Raw genomic sequence first — 6,561 nt, forward strand, 5'->3', positions numbered from 1 at the left:
GGTTACCCGAAGAGTTTTGACTCTTGGGAACCGATCGATACCCTACGTATTGATGTGCACGGCTTGGTGGCTGCCTATGAAAAGAAGCACCAGCTGAGGCATCTTCGCTAGTCTCAAAGGGACTAGCAGAAATAGCGTTGTGAGAAGAAACAGGGGTACAGTACCGCTTATAATTTCTCTTACACGCAAACGGGCGAAATTATTTCGCTGCGACCGCTGTTTCATCACATCGGAATGCTGATGAATGCGGCGCAGAAATTCCGCCTAGTATTGGTCGGGCGTTTCATTTGAACGCAACACGACCGGGATCGGGAAAATACGCTCAAGCGATTTTCCCTGAGCCCTCTATGATTCAAAGACGCCATAATAATTATGTGCGTCTACAAGAGCGCGCTCTAGGAGCGACGCTCTTGGCCCGTCTAAACGAGGCCATTTAGATGGAGGGGGCATCTTTGGAATGCCACCCGTCACATAGCCACGTTCTAAACGACTGGCTTGTGACACCGACTGAGCACGTTCACGTGTCGTCGGCGGAGCTTTAGCCTCAAATTCCTCTATGTCAGAACCATTCTAGATAATGGTCTGAGCATAAGGCGTTGTGGTTTTACTTAATAAAGAAGCGGCTGCGCCTTTATGGGCAGCGCTCTCATGACCTGTCGCTGCGCTTTCCAGCGCAGACGATGGAATGGCACACGTAAACGATGCTGTCTCCATGTTGTAAGCCATAAGAGAAGTTTGGATGGGCAATACTGCCGCATCATCACTCCTCATGAGCTCGTTGTCCGCATCACTACTATGAGGTGACGGCAACGGTGTCGACTCATTGTAGTCGACAATGAGCGACGGATCAACATCCTCACTGTTAAAGTGTGATGGATCCTTTAGCCCTGTTAACGCGACAGCCGCAGTGGCTGTCTGCGTTCCGACTAAGGCATTAGACGCGGCCGGCGAATTAACGCGGCGCGTGCGCTTAGTGCGAAATTGAGTGGGCGTCTTTGCAGACGACCCTCCAACGCGGCCCCATTTAGGTGGCATCTTAGGCGCCGTGTATGGAAACACGTGCGCTAGAGTGATCGAGTGAACTAGCGGCGCGTAAAGCTGCTCGCAGTTCCTCTCTCCTCTTTGACGAATTTAAAAATGTAAATTCGTCTTTTAAGAGGGGGATGGTGTAACGGGCTAAAGTTGCCCTAATGTTACGCAATCCCCGTAAGTACATTAGGTGTACTTAAGGGGATGGTCAATTACTAATTAATAGTAATTAGACCCAACGCTCGGGTGTGGTGCACATTTGTGACCAACCCTTGTGGATTTGATGCACATGGGTGCATTCACATTAGGAGGGATGACGGCTAGCGTCATCCGTTACGCGAGGTATCTATAAAGATACGCTCGCAATACATATTAAATGATATCTATAGAGATATCATTTTAATTGGTAAAAATAGGCATTTATATTTAATTCTATTAAATATAAATCAGTCTGAAATCTACTTCCTACTTGGTAAGTGCGCCCGAGGAGACGGATTACCGCTCCCGTGACGACACTTATCCAGAGTACTTAGTGTGTTTGGTGAGGTCGCTTGCGCCCACCACAACTACTTCACTGCACGCAAGAGAAGCAGGTTTAACCGCTTCCTCGTTGCGCTAGGGTGTGTGCCTAAGTAGACTGTGGCCGCATTACGACGTGTCCGCCTACAAAGTTTGTGTTTCGTCAGTACAAAAATTGTTGTTGGAGAAGAAGTTGGTCCCGATTCGTGTTCTGAGCTCGATCAGAGCTTTTCAAACTCAAGCAAAGCAAGTGTGATGTTTACGCTTATGCTCAGCACATACGACTCTTAGCGAATTGTATCACAATTAACCCAGTTCATGAACACACGTTGATCACGGTGTTTATGCAAGGTCTTATGGATGGTTCCGTAAAGACCCACCTGTTCCGCTTGGAACTACATACGCTTGAAGAAGCAATATTCGTAGCGGAACAGGAGACTTTAGCTTGAGACGGGCTCAAGCTAGCTCGTCATCGTATTGTCCTCCAAGACGACACGAGCGTAAAGGTCCAGAACCTATGAACCTCTCTGATGTCGAAAGCGGGAAACCTCGCTTTTCGAACAATAAACGATTGCAGAAAGGCAATCGCTGTCAAAAGTTAGAGCACAACTCTCATGAGTATAGTGCCCAACGCTCAATACCGAGTGGTACTGAACGTAATTATGGACCAAATGACAAAAAGGGCAACGGTCACGGGTCCGACATTGTCGCGAAATCGCAACAGCGAGGCGGACCACAAAAAAACGGTCAGGGTCTGTAGGGGCGCAACGCCCTACTGATCCAGCAAACTCAAGAGAATTTGCAAATCTTTTGACGAAAGTTGCTTCAGAAACACAAACATTACGTGTATCGGCACCTGGCGGTGAGGTATCCTTCATCACCTTGAAGCTAAAAGTGACAAATGATTTGTCGCTTAGAGCCTTAGTGGACTGTAACGACGAAAAACTTTATTCGGCGCCAGTCGCTAGAGGGTCGTAGGCTCAAATATGTTGAGCGCGGCATCCCTCCAACGATGATGACTGGGCGTCTAGCGACAGGCGCATCGATAAAAGTAATGAAACGCGTAGTAAAATTTCACTACACGTTAAAAAATTAACAGTATGATGATGAATTCATCATACTGAATTTGTATGACAAGTTTGTTGTCATCCTAGGTTTACCTTGGCTCAGAAAATAATATAAGCCAAGAATGAGCTGGCAGCTTCGATCCGTAAAGATGTCTGCCGCTTGTTCATCAGATGGTCATCTGATGAACGTCTTGGAGCGTCCACAAGCGTGTGGATGTCCTACGAGTGTGTGCGATCGCCTCACTTGTGGTACGGTCGTTAGTACGACTGCACAAGATCACAATGTGATCACTAATCACCCTGTGGATTCAGCTGCCGGCGGCTGTGCGAATGTACAGGCAGCGCCGAAGGCCCACCACTCGAATAAGTCGAGCGGATTGAGACATGAATGGACGCCTAGCGGGCGACATTCAAGGAAGATACCGGTTATCCAAAATGGACAACACGATGATCCTAAGTCGAGTAGAGAGTCGACCGTAGAAGACCTGAGTGAAATAGCGGAATCCTAGTCGAAAGACGTTAAGGAATATGTCCCCACGTAGTTGAGGAGAAATCTCCTAAAATAGTTAATGCTGAAGTGACTAGACTTCAGTATCCCGAGGGATTGATCTTTCGGCAGCCTGTGGATATATCCCAGGGAGAAACTGAGACATTGAATGGCTTGATTAATGACTGATCAAGAGTAGGCGCTTATACTCTAGATCTGTATGCGCCTCCGAAGTTAACTTCGGAGATAACTCAACTACCAACCCTAGAATCCAAGCTGTTCTTGAGAGATCTGCATAGTGAAAGAATCAAGCAGATCTGCGTACTCGTCACAGAGGACGAATACGTAACCGATATTCGGTCAGCGGTAATTTTTGCAGAGACCAAACGGGTTTTCAACAGCTCATCGATGGACGAAAGTGTCCTCGATGTAAGACTCGGATTAAGAGATATACTACTCAATCCTGGGAGTCATTTAAGACAAATCCTTTTTACAAGGATTGATTGGATTCAGAATTGTATTTCCTAAAACAGTTCAATGCGAGTCCCTTAGTATAAAGGCACTCGAGATGAGATCGAGCTCAAACCAAGATCGAAGTAATGTGTCATGAAGCAGTGGCCACTTCCTCGTAAACAAGTACTTGCGATTGATAAATTCTCTATCGATGTATTATGAGCGGGCCATCTGAGGAAGTCAACCTCCCCACATAGCTCTTTGACCTTCTGTGTGAGAAAGGCCACAGGAGAGTGGCGGATAGTGCACGCATTCAAACACTGAATGCTGCAACTGTACCGGCTCAAACGCCGATACCGAGAAAAGACGTTATCGTAGATGGCATGTCTAAGAGTAACATCCATCCCTTTATGGATCTGATGGATGAATTTTATCAGATCGTTATGCGTGAACGGGACATCCCGTACACAGCAGTGAGCACTCCCAGTGGGATGCTCTGGGAATGGCTAGTAATGCCACAGTGGCTTAGTAACGCCCCTACAACATTCAACAGATGCGTAACGAATCTGTTGGGACCGGTGCGAGAATTCGCACCGAGTTATTTTTACGATGTATTCGTCCATAGCCGAGCCATGGACGGTAAGACGGACGTGGAAGTTCATAAATTTCACGTTCGTCAGGTTCTTACACTTATGCGAAAGCATAAGTTGTACGCAGATCTCAAGAAGTGTATATTCGCTGCAAGCGAAATAGCAATTTCTTGGGTGCATCGTCGGAAAACACGGCGTGCACCTTGATCCCGAAAAGATCAAGGCAATAACCGACTGACCAGTTCCAGCCGATGTCAAAAGACTTAAAAAGCTCCTTGAATTAGCGGCGTATTTGCACAATTAATCCCGCAATTATGCCGAGATGACAGTATATCTCTCTCGTCTCTTAATAATACGAGAAATTGTTGTGGAATGCTGATTGTTAGCGGTTCTTTGAGGGTATCAAGCAAAGATTGATGCATTCCCTACGATGGGCGATTGCAGATCAAGACAGACCATTCCATGTGGTCTGTGACGACAGCGATTTCGCAATCGGCTGTGCGTTAATGCAATGCCGGGTCCGAAGATCATCGAAACCACGATGTGCAGAAGACAGCTTATTACGAAGAGCGTAAAATTTTCGTTCGTACTCCAACATGGAGTACGCACTCTTCGAATGGTCTTTCAACCGATCGATGAAGTGATCCTGCAGCGTCTCGTGGTCAAGTCCCTCATCCAAATCATGGAGGAAGTGATCGAGTTTGTCGATTTTCGACTCTAGATCCGACACTTGGGCCGGTTCTAATATTCCTTCCTCCGCTACAACTATTAGTGGATTCCCACGGTGATCAACGTTTCCTCGTGAAACGTATTCAAAACCACTGTGATGTGAAGGGGTACCGAATGCGTTATCTGCTCGCTGGCGCGGTTATCCACCTTCACATGACAGCTGGGAACCTCGTCCCCAGCTGGTTGTTGACGTTGAGGGCCTCGTCAGTATGACGAGATTCATGAGTGGAAGATACTACGGCAGACGTTCCATCTGCCGCAAGAGATAACAGTGCTTCACCGCGGCTGCACGAACTGCAGCCGAAAGTGCAGCACTTTCAACACCCCGCATAAGTTAATTCTTCATGCGATGGAATTTAAAATGATGGTCTTGACCAATCAACATCATTTTAAAATTAAGTGGTCACATAGTGACCACTTCATCCAATGACAGTCAGAGTGATTGTCGTTTGAGGGAGGGGTGATGTAAGGGGGTGTATCGTTACATGAAATTAACACTTAAAGGTTGTTTATTAATATATTATCTAAAAGGTAAATAATATTTGGAGGATATTACTTTATACAGTAATGTTCAGAATTCTTATCCATAAATAGGTATAGACCATTATATCTATTTATTCCGGAGACTAATCAGCTGTAGAGATAAACAAAAGAGAGAGACAGATAAGATAAGATAAGAATTCCGTTGCATGTTTACTATTAGTTTATAATTAAGTTAGAGTTAACAGATAGAAAGAAGAGATGCTTAATTATATCAATACAGTTTTCATTTTACCCTTTTTAAGCTAGTTACCTTAAAGAGAAGTCTTCCTCTGCACGTACTAGTGTACGTGAAATAACGTAAGGCACCACACGCAACTGAAGCAGTGCGAAGTGGACTTGTAGTGAAGCAGTACAAGTCGTAGTGCTTCGTTACTCATACCATACACGGGTGTTAGCGGACATTGCGCTCAAAAAGTTAATGTGGCAGAGCGGAGATCGAGCTCACTGGAATCATGTCGATTCTTTACATCTTGCTTTGAAGTACATCGATACCATTCAATTTTTTTGACGCTAAGGAAAGCAATTTTGCTCAGAAAATTAAATCGTTTGGTATCAGCTGGAATCTGGATGCCAGAAAATCGACGCATCGATTAGTGCCTGGTGCTTGTAATATCCAATTCTCATCGTGTAACGGGGCACTGCCGACTTGTACTGCTTCAGTACAAGTCCACTTCGTACTGCTTCAGTGCGAGTGGTGTAATGGGGCCCACATCGGCTGGAGAACCGTTGTTATGATACATTTACTTTATGGGTAAAATACCCTTTTATCTAATTTTAAAATAGTTAGTTACTTAATCCCATTTATTATGGGTAACAATTGTGTTCGCCGCCAGATATAAATCTGGCGGCCAAAATCTATATTAAATTAGCTAGGATAAGGTTTTAAGGTTTTAAGATTTATATAATTTAATAAAATGCAGTTCCCCTTTTGCTCTTAAAGCGTTAAGTGCCTTCCTAAGGCTTGCGCATTGATCTGTAAGAGAAAGAAGCCTTTCTAAGGTATATTCTCTTGGGCATTTGTTGCCACTTGGTTAGGCTGAAGGCCTCAAAGTTGCAAGAAACTAGGATTCTTTTCACTTTAATAGCTTGTAGGACACCCTGAGTTGTTAAACCCATTAGTTCAATAGAACTAAGTGACTCTATG

The sequence above is a fragment of the Bremia lactucae genome, linkage group LG10 (assembly GCF_004359215.1).
Source record: "Bremia lactucae strain SF5 linkage group LG10, whole genome shotgun sequence".
Taxonomy (NCBI): domain Eukaryota; phylum Oomycota; class Peronosporomycetes; order Peronosporales; family Peronosporaceae; genus Bremia; species Bremia lactucae.